This window comes from Pistacia vera, unplaced genomic scaffold (genome assembly GCF_008641045.1).
Source record: "Pistacia vera cultivar Batoury unplaced genomic scaffold, PisVer_v2 Contig485, whole genome shotgun sequence".
Classification (NCBI taxonomy): Eukaryota; Viridiplantae; Streptophyta; class Magnoliopsida; order Sapindales; family Anacardiaceae; genus Pistacia; species Pistacia vera.
In genome coordinates this window covers 888,251-902,632 of record NW_022196318.1, presented here as the reverse complement: position 1 = coordinate 902,632, position 14,382 = coordinate 888,251, and the positions used below count along the sequence as shown (strand labels likewise).

Here is a 14,382-nt window from a genome sequence, read left to right as displayed (position 1 = left end):
ATTTTTAAGGAATTACATAATTAACATTACTAAAAGATAAAGTAACTATGCTGACCACACCGGTAAGACGATTAAAAAGTTGCGTTGGAAGAGGCTCCATATTCCAACATGACGTCCAGCACAGGAGTAAACCGGGTCAAGAAATAATAATTTTATTGTAAAAAATAGAATAAATTTTGACAAGTATGAAATGATCGGCCATAACTTGACAATGACTAAAAGGAGAACAAGTATACATAAAGTAGACCATATATTAATGCATAAAGTAAATATAATTTTAAAGAAAATTTTCCCATAAAGTATCTGTATATTGCGAGCCCAACCAGTTGACAACAATAACATTCCCAGAAATTTTTGAGTCAGAATATAGAATCTCGTTTTTGCTGAATATGAACCCAACATCCTTTTTTTAATCGTTGAAATAAGCAATAACTATAGAGCATATAGGATTTAAGGAAGCTGGCCAAATTCGATGAATTATCTGTTGATGTAGCATGTCTCCACAATTTGATGTAGATCAAACTATGAATTGATGTGAGAGATGCTATATCAAATTTCCTTATTAGGTATACTCAAAGATCCCTTAATTCTTGTTCTTAACGTGAGTATGATGTATGTTCTATCATTACAGGAAAATAAAATCGGTTATATTGCCCTGAAGCTTCCGTTTCTTTTATTATAAGATAAATAAACAAAACATTTTAGCCAAATGTGTAGAAGAAAAAGAAGTAAAAGGATCAATAATTTTTATTTACAATCTGATCGTGAATTAATATACCCAACTCCTTGTCTTTAGTTTTCACACACTACTTCACCTTACGTGTTGTGCTGTGCTGATAGGGCCCTTAAATCATATATATAGAAGAAAAGGAAGGAAGATAGGAAAAGAAACTACACATGCAACACTACTAAATTATATATTTTATTGGAAGACCAAACACTAATAAACTATTTATTCAACAAATAAAACTGCCAAATTAAAGAAAATTATAAAAGAGTCTAATTTTATATTGGAATTGTCCAGTTACTTCATTTCTTTCCTTAAAGAACAGAATAACATCTCCTTTATGAAGGCCCCTCATCTTGCAGAATTTTATCCAATCACCTCCAATGGTTGGCTTTTCATGGGGGCCAGTCTGCCGGACGGCTAGACGGAAGTTCCACTCAGTGTTGCACTCCTCGTCCAGAAATCGTAAATTTCGAAAATATTGATCGTGTGGTAAAGGTGGGAACTCCCCAAGATAGTCGGTTTCAACGACTAATTTGTTGGTGACATCCGAAAAGGTAAGTTGCTTCATGTAGAACAATCGAGCCATTATATTCTTAACTTGAAAACAAAATAAAAAAGACTTACCGAAAATGAGTGCGAGATTGAATGAGAGTGTGAGAAAAATGAGTAAGAGAATGAGAGTATGCATATCGATCTATATATATGAAGTTTGAAGCGGAGAAGATTTCTTTAAAGCTTTCTAAGAAACTTCATAGGAGAGTATTGGCTTTTTGTGGCCCCTCTTGATGGACTGATAGGGGGCGTCCTTTTTGTCACCATTCCTTTGTCACCATTGAAAAATCTTTTACATAAGATTAGGCCCTATCACTGGAAAAAGTGATTAAAAGGTTCTCTTATATTGTTGTGAGAACGAGTGGATCATCACATCACATACATCACATCAAGTCATTAAATGAGTCGAATCCACTGGCATGGTATATTAAGTGGATTCTGGTGGCTTTTTAGATTTTGTTGAGGACTTAATGTTGAATCCGTATATCATCTCATATTCATGATATCCAAACTTGAATCTGAAATTTCTAAACCCTAATAAGAAATAGATATGAATTTTACATATTGGTTATGTTTTAACTCTAGTGATTGCATGAAGATGATCTAACTATTTATGTGTCCTGCCTTTCATTTCTTCGGTGTGTGTTTGGTCTAAGCTTCCAGATGTCTAGTTAACTTAATTATTCGCTCTACCACTTCACAAATTAACTTGCAAATCACCCATTTTCTTTAATCAAAAGTTTGGCTTCTTCTTTATTTCATCTCCAGTATTCATGTATATTTAATCAGTTTTAAGTTATATATTTACTTCGTGATGATTGATGTATTGAGACTTTGAATGAAAAACTCACTGGAGTCTTGTATCAACTTATTATAAAAGTTAGATAATTCATTCTTGCAAGTAAGCTGTAATTAACAGGCTTGAATTAGAGAAAATAAAACTCTGCTCAGAAATTTATTTTGATTTATTAAATTAGATAATTAGAATTGAAGCTAACCAGGCACAGGCAGAGGTCCAAGACAACCTTGAAAGGAACTTTTCTGGTAAAAAAGGAGGAAATATTCTCTTAGCCATATTTAGGAGAAAGATATATAATTTTCTAAAAGCATTTTGGGATCAAACTTGGAGGGTGTTGGTAGATGTATATCTTCATCATTTATATGAGGAACAACATTCTCATTCCAAATCTTTTGACCTAACCCCAAAGATATTATTAATTAATCAGCATAGAGTATAATCACTTATTTAATAAGGAGCTTTGTGTTTTGTGCTCTAACCCTATCATATTAAAAGAGTCAAAATTAGTCAAAATCAAATAATAATAAGTGACAGTTAATTCCATATGCACATTGACAACGTACATTGACAAATGCCAATAAATGGACAGGTCCATATCAATGATATCGGTTGTTGTTAAACTTCCATGGATCAAACTCCAGCCCACTCTTTTTCATCTCTGGATCTCTTTCAGATGGGTCATTGCTTCTTGGGAGTATGGACTCGAATGTTATAAGATGACATGAAAACTGAAGGCTTTTATGATTGCAGAATGTTTAAATGTTTTGAGAATCTGTACACTCATTTTCAGATGAGAAAATTACAAGAGGGATCCAACCAGAAACTGAAATCAAATCCAAGTGCCAATAAACTCATACAGTTTTTTATTTTCTTTTTTTTGTTCTATGATAAAGCAAAATTAGAAAGAAATCTTATATTATATAACTTACCACAGAGGTTTCTCAATCTTATATTAAATTTTTGTAAATATTATAAAATTTAGTATAATTAGGAAAATAAAGCTACCTGCTAATGAAACTTGTTATCATAAATGTTGTGACATCCTTAATTCCTTGTTATTATAACAGATTGGTGCACTTTTCATGTATAAAGTGATAAGCCTAATAAAGCCAGGTGGAAATTGGTTGTTAAAAGGGAAGGGAGAGAGGATGACATGACTGATAGCGATTCTTTGGGGCATTATGGATATTACACGTTTTCTATCATCTTTTTTCGTTAGAAAACGGTGAGGAAGGGAGGTAGCCAAGGAAACTAGGGTTGTCCTGGGGACACATTTCGTACTTTATTCTATTTTATTATTTTATCCAATTGAATGAGAAATATGTTTGTTTTAATATTAATTATTTAATTTAAAATTCAATTCAATTCTATTTAATTTAAAATATTTAATAATTACATTTCACAATAAAAATTTATAAATTAATAAAAACACTTTCACCCACCCAAGCCATTATCACCTACTAGCAACCACTATTGTTGCTAGTCACTGTCATAGTCGACACTACCACTGCCAACCACTAACGTCCGAACAATATACGACTGATTAGATCTAGCCATTGAATATCTTAAAAAGGACCTAGAGAGTGAAAATTAGTAAATATAGAGGGTTAAAAAGTAATCTAAATATTTTCCGATATTATACCAGACACATTCTCAAAATCTTATCCTAAAATGTATTTAGAATAGGATTTTACAAATCCTATTAAAAAAAGTATACTAAACGCAGCCTAATATCTCAGGGGAGGTGGTGAGAGATTCTGGAATTTTTAGAGATTTTTTTAGGAAAACCTCTTTACATTTCTTAAGACAAAGCACCCTTTTAAGGGATTTTGAGACCATAAACTTCAAATGGTAAATAATGAACTTACTTGAAAAGGGCTTTTGGAACCAAATGGAGTATTGACTATTGAGTTATAACATCGAACAAAAATACAAGATAAAATGGATTTGGAATACATTATTCTTGTGATGATACGAGATTAAATCAAAGAAAATTTAACTGCAGTCCTGTTACTTGTCAGAATCATGGACCTTCTGGGAGTCCCTTCCCAACCATCCCTCAAAGGCTTCCAGCACCAATATTTTATGCCAACCATGGCCATATATAATTTAGGAGATCAGACGTGAACGCTCATTAACAAAATCAACTCCTTCCCTCTTGTATAAGTATCCAAGCTTTACACTATTGCAAGGATTCAAAACATAACCTATTCATGCTCAATTAACCCAACAACATTTAATACATACAGCACGTGCATCAATCTTGATTAGACTGCTTTTGATCAGTCCCTGTATAAAGTGGGTCACAGCTTTCAATTTGCTCAAATTCATATGATGTGCATGAATCATCTTGGACATCATCCTCCTCCCTGTAACTGCTTTGAATTTTACTCAAAAGATGTAAGTCGGTATTGCCACCAAAGGAGTTCTTAACATGTTGTACAGATATATCATCCACATCTCCCCCTCCCCATCTCCCTCATCTTCCTCTGCCGCGCCAGCTTCATGTTCACTTATTTGCCACTCATCATTATCACTGTCAACATTGTGCGGGTCAAACCTGCTTTGATTGGCCCATTTCCGTAGTATAAAGACATTGTAATAATAGCTGACAAGGTCCCTCTTTGTTCGGGAGGGGAAAACCAATGAGAGATGATCCCAGAAATTCTTTCCCATCAATGCAGGGTTAGAAAAGACAACTTCATGGAAAGCTTGCTCTTCCACTTCAGCCCATCTCTTGGAGACCTCTCTCCCATTTCACAGAAACCTAACTCCTCAAATATCTTTCCCCCAGGGTTTTCCCAAAGTTTTTCTCTGGCTTCCATAACATGTTGTCTGACACAATCAACAGAACCCCCTATCAATGAATTTACAATCATTTCTGGTTCCACATCTTTCAGAGCAATCATTGGCGGACCTTTCATAATCAGGCATTGAAATGACACAAGTACCCCTCAGCTTCTCCTCATCACCATCATCAACAACAAGGCTAAAATCCGGCAAAGGTGCAGGTTCAACTGGATGGCCTGACACATCCAGATTATCCACAAAGCTCTTAGAACCCCTTGGGTTCCATTCAGGAACATCAGCTTGATGCTAAGGTCCAATAGAAACTAGAATCAAAGGAGGAGCTTCAAGAAGAGATGAATAAGTCTCACCGGATTGAAGCAAAGCCCTTAGCTGGTGTTGAGGTGCAAAATATTCTGGAAAAAATGACAGATGAAATGCTGCCTCAAACTTAGCATCTGCTTCAGCAATGCTGCTGTTTTCCCACAGAAATTGAGAAATGCAGCCGGAGGTACCTATTTCAAATTCCTCATCAGTCCCATTTGAAACTTCTGTAATCTAGTCAAATGCACATGTCTTTTGATCTGGACATTTGCAGAACCTGTGGCTAGCTGCATCTTCTTCATATTGGAATTTAGTCAATAATATTAAAAAAAAAAAAAAAAACAATTGCAGAATATAATACCACCGCTGCATGAGACAAGAAGATCAATTTAATTGTAACCAAAATTCTACATAGATGTAATTACAAATTATTTACCGGAAGTTTGAGGTTCCAGACCAGCATCATTGCAAGGATTGAAATCCATGATAGGAGCAAGGTGATTGGTGTAGTCACATGGTTTTGGGTGTTTACGAGGGAACTCGAAAGGTCCTCATCAGCAAAGCGTCTTTTGTGAATCATTTTTCCCTGAAAAGTCAATTTGTCTTTGGGAGATTTAAAAATGCAAACCCAAAGATATATATAGCCTTAGCAAAGCTCAAAGCCGGATCCTAAATTTGGACTTAAAAATAGCTTGAACAGAAAAAAAAAAAAAAAAAAAGCCAACTACTAAATCACAGGGATGTAAATTTAATATGTTCCAAATAGGGCAGGAACAAGCTTTTGATATAAAACCGTACGAAGTGACAAGACAAAACAAAGAGCCTCAAATTCTATCCACCAGGGTATAGCTAGCACAATTAACAGGAGAAATCTTCTGTTAAGAATATTGAAACATCTAATCCTCTGTTCAGTATAATGTCAAGGTCATGATTTTCACATTTGAACTAGAAGGGCACTCGACAGAAAGGTACAGACAAACCTATATGAACTTGAAAGACGTAGGCATCTAACTTTAACTAGGACTAATATCATATAGAGTCGTCTTCCTTATTATGCAAGGCAACAACTACAAAACACGAGGCAGTCAAAAATGGAAAACCAGAGCCAAAAGTTACAGGAAAACTCTTTTCTCCCAACAACAGAAGCATCCTACAACTATTTCTAATCTCAGTCCACGGCTAGGTAGGCAAGGCCAAGCCTCGTGTCACACTAATGCCATAGCATGTTCTCAAATCTCTTTTTCTCTTTTAACTAACATCTATTTCAAATGCAACAGAGCATAATGCAATGGCGAAAAGAACCATTAAGCACTCAGGTCATAACATTAAAAAATTCATTTCCAACTTTTAAAATAACAATACGATATCCGTAAAATGTTCTTCAGTGCATCTACGAAGCCACAATATGCTATCCATATAACAATATAAAGGTCCTAACCGTATAAATGAAAATAAATTATGAAACTACATATATATTAAAGCATCCACATACATAAATTCCAAGATTCCCATAAGAATTAAATTAGAAACAACATTCCAAAAATATCACACAAGGGCTAAAGGTGGTAGTTCTCACCTAAATCTTCCTCTGAAGAACTCAATAAATAACACCGGCGGACGAATTAAAATTCAAATAAACCGAATATAAAAAACCCCAATTTACAAAACCAGAAATCTAGCTTCCTTGTTATTGAACGATTATATAGAAAACATACGAAGATAAAATACTGAAACTCCAAATAAATTCTTCCCCAATTTTTCACAATATAAATAAATCGAGAATTCGAAGCTTCGAAAGCCCCGATAAAGTTTCAAACTTTTCAAAGAATCCAAGAAATGAAGGCTGACCCAGATAAATATGGACAATCAAACGCTAGTAGATACCCTAAGGTTCACAGATCAAACAAAATCGAAACGAATCAAATGTTTTAAGAGACTTTCGAAACCCTAACCCTAGAATAGAAATCCCAGAACAATAAGAAACGAGAGCCGGGTCAATCGATAGAGATTAAATCGAATCGAACGAAAAAGAAATCGAATCGAAGAACAAAATAATAAATCTGAAGAATTTTGGATCCAAATCGGAGAGATTGTGATTTACAAATCGGTACCAAATTGGGTAAAGTTAGGGCACGATTACGAACGACTTTATAGGGTTGTTTGTTCGGTGAACATTAACAATTTGTGAAATTTATCAAAAGAGGTAAGGACCTTGTGAAAATTACATGATGTGCCACTTAGCGATTCCTGGACTAAGATTCAAACCAATCATATTTAACTTCTGCAAACTTCGTTGTTGTTCTATACAACTGGAACGCATTATTTAATTGGGTTCAAACTGATAATTGACCTAAAAAAATGTTAGCAATCAATGCCTTCCACGTAAGTTCTGGAAATGGTGCTCGTATTGGAAAGTTGGGAACTCATTGAGAGATACTTGGTTTCAACTGCTAATTTGTGCTAACATCTGAAAATGTAAGAGTAAATCAGGGAGCCATTCTTAACTTTAAGACAAAACATGAAAGAATGAAATGAGTGTACGTCTTCTTGAATTCTTCTCTTCTCATACATATATGTAATACTTTTCTCTAATTTAGATTGAAGTGTGGCTTGTTGGTGGCTGGGTGGATGGTGGGCCTGATAGAATATTCATGATGAGCATCATACTGAGTCACTGACTCGGTATGATGAATATCTATCAAGCCCACCACCCACGGCAATAAAGAGGCGAAAAGGCTGCAATAATAACTGTGGTGGCCGCTGTGGCTCGGTGGATTTGGATGGTGCAGCGGTTGAGGAGGACGGAGGCGCAATAGTTCTTGGATGTGAGTGTTCCAATAGTTCTTGATTTCGTTATCAGTTCTTCCAGGTAAGTGAGAAGCAATTGCAGACCCCCTGAAAACACCATTCCTGGTAAGTGTTCCAAATCAAGAACTCTTGGAACCCTCATATCAAAAAGAAACTTCTGAGAATGGGAGTTGATCTAGTCACTCGTAGCCCTCGCCTTTATACATACACTACTAGCTGACAAACCTGTATTTTCTATAAACTCCGATGTCAGCATTTGAAGAATCTTCTTCGGCCTGATTATGGGGCCCACATCCATTTTTTTAACCAATGAAATTAGCAATAACTAACTAAGGCGGCCGCCTCCCTCGACGCCTCAACCGCTACACCTCCGGCCGATCTCGACCTGAGCTGCCTCTCCTTCTCCCGCGCGTGACACCGCCTCCCCAAAGTGCTGCACCTCGACCTGATCAGCCATCTCTCCTTCTCCTCCCACGTGCGACAACGCCTCCCCAAAGCCCGCATGCCGGCGATAAGTGAGGCTATAACGGTGCAACCACCACCCACACCCACCGCCCAGCCACGACCAAGTGCAAACACCAAGCGTGGCCATCTCTCCTTCTCCTCCCGCGCGCGACACAGCCTACCCAAAGCCCGCGCACGACCGGCGATCAATGAGGCTACTCCGGCCGGCCTGCATCTCCTCGCGTCTCCACCGTAGCATTTCCCTCCTCCCTCCGCCGTGCACATCCCTCCTGCCAATACAGAATTATAAAATACCATATTATTCTTTAAGGCTCCGCCACCACCAAGTCCCATCACCAAGTGTGGTATGAACTGACTTTTCTTTTAAGAAGGACCTATATCGTTGACTAGAGTTAGCTGAAAAAATAAATTAATTGTTGGTTTAATAGTGGAAACCAAGACCTCAAAGCAGCACCTTTTTTACTATAAAACGCACACCTTGTTATTGCTTCATCATATAAGAGATTCAATTGACATAATATAAGATAATAGAGCTAATGCAATAGGAGGTAATCACTCAAACACAATCTATCACAATCAATATTATCCTTATTTAACTAATTCAATTATGACTCGTTAAAAACACGGATAATTTAACTATAATATATTTATCTTTTAAGAGCGTAGCAAAGCCAAGCCACACTGTCATCAGTTTCACATTTGATGGAGCACATAGCACTTCAGCGCACGTGCTTGCCGTAGTGCCACACCCCCAGTCGCCACCACCAAGTGCCACACCCAGCCACACTTCCATGTAAATTAAAGAAAATTATAAAAGGGTCTAATCGTGTAATTGGCCTGTCCAGTTGCTTCATTTCTTTCCTCGAGAACGACAAACCAGTCCTTCTTTAAGTTCCCTCCTCTTGCAAAATTTTATCCAATCGCCACCATATATGGCTTTGGACAGCGGCTATTCTGGCGGACGGCTAGACGGAAGTTCCACTCAGTGCCCTCCTCCTCGTCCAAAAATAGTAAATTCTGATAATGTTGGCCGGGTGGAAAAGGCGGGAAATCCTTAAGATGTTTGGCTTGGACAAATAATTTCTCGGTGACATCCGAAATGGTAAGTTTCTTCCTGTACAACAGCTTAGGCATGATTGTGCTTTCTATTGAGCCCAATTGCCCAAGTAAAACTGAAGAAACTTGAAATGATGATATGCGTGCTCAAGCGAGGTATATATAGCCTTTGGATGTGTTGTGATGTGACAGTTGAATTTAAATTGTAACATGGTGTTCAACGTTATTGGATAAAGACTTGACTTTATTGATTATTACCTGTCGGTGTTCAGCTTTATTTGATAAAGGCTTTGGTTTATTGATTATTACTTGTGGATTTGCTTGGTTGGATTGCATTTTTGTATGCGAATTGGTTTCTATTTTACAGGGTGTCTGTCTTGCATAAATAATATAAGAATAATGCTATGTAAACTAACCAAAAACTATGCAATTCAAGTATTTGAGTAGTATAATTTGATTACATAATCCAATATTTGTATTAATAAAATTTAGTTAATACGTAAATTACTCACAATATATTCAGCCACTGTCTTGGTCTTTTAGTTGGCTCGTTGAGCCAACTTTAATGTCTAATCTGCTTCATCATTGGTGTATTTGCCTCAAACCTGTTTTGATTGGCCCATTTCCGTAGTATAAAGACATTGTAATAATAGCTGACAAGGTCCCTCTTTGTTCGGAGGGGAAAACCAATGAGAGATGGTCCCAGAAATTCTTCCCCATCAATGCAGGGTTAGAAAAGACAACTTCATGGAAAGCTTGCTCTTCCTCTTCAGCCCATCTCTTGGAGACCTCTCTCCCATTTCACAGAAACCTAACTCCTCAAATATCTTTCCCCCAGGGTTTTCCCAAAGTTTTTCTCTGGCTTCCATAACATGTTGTCTGAGACAATCAACAGAACCCCCTATTAATGAATTTACAATCATTTCTGGTTCCACATCTTTCAGAGCAATAATTGGCGGACCTTTCATAATCAGGCATTGAAATGACACAAGTACCCCTCAGCTTCTCCTCATCATCATCATCAACAACAAGGCTAAAATCCGGCGAAGGTGCAGGTTCAACTTGATGGCCTGACACATCCAGATTATCCACGAAGCTCTTAGAACCCCTTGGGTTCCATTCAGGAACATCAGCTTGATGCTAAGGTCCAATAGAAACTGGAATCAAAGGAGGAGCTTCAAGAAGAGATGAATAAGTCTCATTGGATTGAAGCAAAGCCCTTAGCTGGTGTTGAGGTGCAAAATATTCTGGAAAAAATGACAGATGAAATGCTGCCTCAAACTTAGCATCTGCTTCAGCAATGCTGCTGTTTTCCTACAGAAATTGAGAAATGCAGCCGTAAGTACCTATTTCAAATTCTTCATCAGTCCCATTTGAAACTTCTGTAATCTAGTCAAATGCACATGTCTTTTGATCTTGACATTTGCAGAACCTGTGGCTAGCTGCATCTTCTTCATATTGGAATTTAGTCAATAATATTAAAAAAAAAAAAAAAAACAATTGCAGAATATAATACCACTGCTGCATGAGACAAGAAGATCAATTTAATTGTAACCAAAATTCTACGTAGATGTAATTACAAATTATTTACCTGAAGTTTGAGGTTCCAGACCAGCATCATTGCAAGGATTGAAATCCATGATAGGAGCAAGGTGATTGGTGTAGTCACATGGTTTTAGGTGTTTACAAGGGAACTCGAAAGGTCCTCATCAGCAAAGCGTCTTTTGTGAATCATTTTTCCCTGAAAAGTCAATTTTTCTTTAGGAGATTTAAAAATGCAAACCCAAAGATATATATAGCCTTAGCAAAGCTCAAAGCCGGATCCTAAATTTGGACTTAAAAATAGCTTGAAAAAAAAAAAAAAAAAGCCCACTACTAAATCACAGGGATGTAAATTTAATATGAAGCCACAGCAATAAGCCAGTATTTTCCAAATAGGGCAGGAATAAGCTTTTGATATAAAACTGTACGAAGTGACAAGACAAAACAAAGAGCCTCAAATTCTGTCCACCAGGGTATAGCTAGCACAATTAACAGGAGAAATCTAGTTTCTGTCAAGAATATTGAAACATCTAATCCTCTGTTCAGTATAATGTCAAGGTCATGATATTCACATTTGAACTAGAAGAGCACTCGACAGAAAGGTACAGACAAACCTATATGAACTTGAAAGACGTAGGCATCTAACTTTAACTATGACTAATATCATATAGAGTCGTCTTCCTTATTATACAAGGCAACAACTACAAAACACGAGGCAGTCAAAAATGGAAAACCAGAGCCAAAAGTTACAGGAAAACTCTTTTTCTCCCAACAACAGAAGCATCCTACGACTATTTCTAATCTCAGTCCATGGCTAGGTAGGCAAGGCCAAGCCTCGTGTCACACTAATGCCATAGCATGTTCTCAATTCCTGGAGCATTATAGCAATATCTTTTCTTCTCTTTTTAACTAACATATATTTCGAATGCAACAGAGCATAATGCAATCGCAATAAGAACCATTAAGCACTCAGGTCATCATATTAAAAAAATTTTCTTTCAACTCATTCAAATCTACCAACTGTTTCCAGAATTGAGGTTACTGACTTGTAAAATTCATAACAATTCAGACCTTAATCTAAACCTCATGAAACTCTCCAGAATTAAACTAGACACATATAGAATTCACCAGAATTTAAAATCACAATTTGGATAAGAATTGATACATCAATTCATTTTCCAAAAATACATGTTCTGCAGAAGACGAAAATTCCCGAATTCACAAGGCAACTTCAAAAATCCATATAAAATTCAATTCTTTGAGTTTTTGAGTGAAATGAATTTCTAAACACTTCTCAAGAAGTCTACAACAACATATCCAAAATTCAGCTTAAAAAAAAACCCAAAACATACAAATAATTTTCGGAGTTCTAGATGGTCAGATTTTTGTACAATAAACCCTTCTATCAAAAATTATATCTTTAACCCATTTTTGTTTAGGAACAACATGTATGTTCTACCCACACCAAATTATTAAAATCAATCTCCCTATTATTGTGCAATCTCATGTCATTACACTCAATTATAACCAATACAATCTAGGGAACTAAAACTCATCAAAAAAAGGGAAATTTTAACCTTTACTCACCTCCCATATGCTTGATCTTCCTCCACTCTCCGATCACCAAAGTTTTGCTCGCCGGTGGCCACTTTTCCAGCCACCTCCATCGGTCTCTTCTCTCCCCTCTCTCTCTATTCTTGGTTTCATCTTTCTCTCCCTTCTTTCTTTTCTTTCTTTCCTTCTTCCTCTCCTTCTTTTCTTCTTCTTTCTCTCTTCTTTCTCTCCTTTTCCTTCTCTCTTTTCCTCTCTTTTGTTTCCTTCTTCTTCCTCCCCCTTTCATTGAATGGTCACTGTTCACCAAAATATCTGAAAAATTTTCAGTTAGTCCCCACTTATTTCGGTTAGAACTTTCAAATTATTACACTTTACCCCAGAGTCATAAAATAAAATTTAATAAAACTCCATACAAAAAAAGTACGGGCTATTACAGTATCCATGAGCATCCTTGCAATTAATGGGCAAAGGTTATTATATTGATTGAATCAGATATAAGTGAGTATCCATGAGCATTTATATCTCTTTCTTTTTTGGTTTCAATAAGGACTAACTTTCTGGTAGCTTATTGATTCTCAGCTTGTGTTTGAACCTCTGTAATCATAAGATTTCAACGTTCACTAATTAATTAGCTTTATATACAACATCATTGGAACCTCAACTTAAACTTCTGTGTGTTACTATTGATAAATTGTGATCTTAAATAATTGAATTGGTCCATCTGGGTATTGAAATTGATGTTTAGTTACTTGTGAAGATAAGACCTTGACTAACTCTTGAGAAATAAGTGATCGTCTAACATTGAGAATTAATGAGGGAACAAAAGTTGTGTACTCATATAGAGTTTAAGTGTCTGGGTGTTCTATTTTAGAAGTTATGCTTCTTGTCTTCTGAATTGACTGATAAATAATTTACAGAGCAACATGCACTTTATAGTGCAGGTGATAGATGTGAATCTTGAAGGAATTTGGAAGAAAAATTTCTAGACTACAGTTTAGTAAAGAAAAACGGAGAAGGTTGCGTGAATTGTAAGCTTATTATTTTTTTATTTTTTTATTTTTTGTTAATTGAGGAAAAACTGATTAGAGACTGCTTTATATACAAGAGCAGCAGCGTAGTTAATTGAGCCTAGCTACTTCGTCTAACAACTTCATTGAAACGACATCACTTTGGCGCTTTTACAAGTAAACCCTTAACTTTATAGATTGACACTTTGATCCACATTCCCCCTGAAACCAAGCCAAGGTCTATTCTTTGCAAATCTGACTTCTTAGCTTTCTTCACTTCGCAGTCTGACTCTTTGATCCACAGTCCCCCTGAAACCGAGCCAAGAGTCTCCCATATCTTGCAATGTGCACAACTGACACTTCTGAATTGTTTTGTCATTGAATTGATTGTTGCTGGGTTATATTTTTGATCAAAAAGAAATTTTAACCTCACAGAAGAAAGCTGAGGTCCGGAATGTCAATTACTCCACAGTGCCAACTTCATATCAGTGGCATTGTCAGAATGAAGTATAAAGAAAAAAAAAACTCCGCACTCAGTATCTTCAGTACACAGCTTCAACTCCTCAATCTTAAGAAAAATCTGCTCTGCAGTTAATTACTGAAATACATGGCTTCAACTTCTCAACTCTTTAAGAGTTAGAAAACTAAGTCAGTCCAAAAAAAAACTCAACAAAAAGTGCAGCTTCAGTAGACTATTTCCATCAGCCAAAGAATGCAACTATAGCAGACCTGTTTCTTTTAACCAGCAACCAAAAACC

At 36.4% G+C, this 14,382-nt stretch overlaps 2 long non-coding RNA genes and 1 pseudogene across 4 annotated transcripts; all 3 read right to left on the bottom strand.

The window, feature by feature from the left end:
• Positions 1 to 14,382, bottom strand: part of LOC116146926 — a 64,528-nt pseudogene that overhangs the window by 15,508 nt on the left and 34,638 nt on the right.
• Positions 4,005 to 7,340, bottom strand: LOC116146928. 3 transcript variants are annotated; one of them, XR_004130583.1, is made up of 3 exons: positions 6,769 to 7,340; positions 5,629 to 5,795; positions 4,005 to 5,488 (listed from the first exon to the last, which is right to left on the bottom strand). It is a non-coding gene; the product is annotated as an uncharacterized LOC116146928 (long non-coding RNA). The 3 variants fall into 3 exon arrangements; XR_004130584.1 differs by having other exon boundaries at positions 4,005 to 5,485; XR_004130585.1 differs by having other exon boundaries at positions 5,629 to 5,778.
• Positions 10,119 to 12,819, bottom strand: LOC116146929. The gene is made up of 3 exons (XR_004130586.1): positions 12,651 to 12,819; positions 11,113 to 11,262; positions 10,119 to 10,835 (listed from the first exon to the last, which is right to left on the bottom strand). It is a non-coding gene; the product is annotated as an uncharacterized LOC116146929 (long non-coding RNA).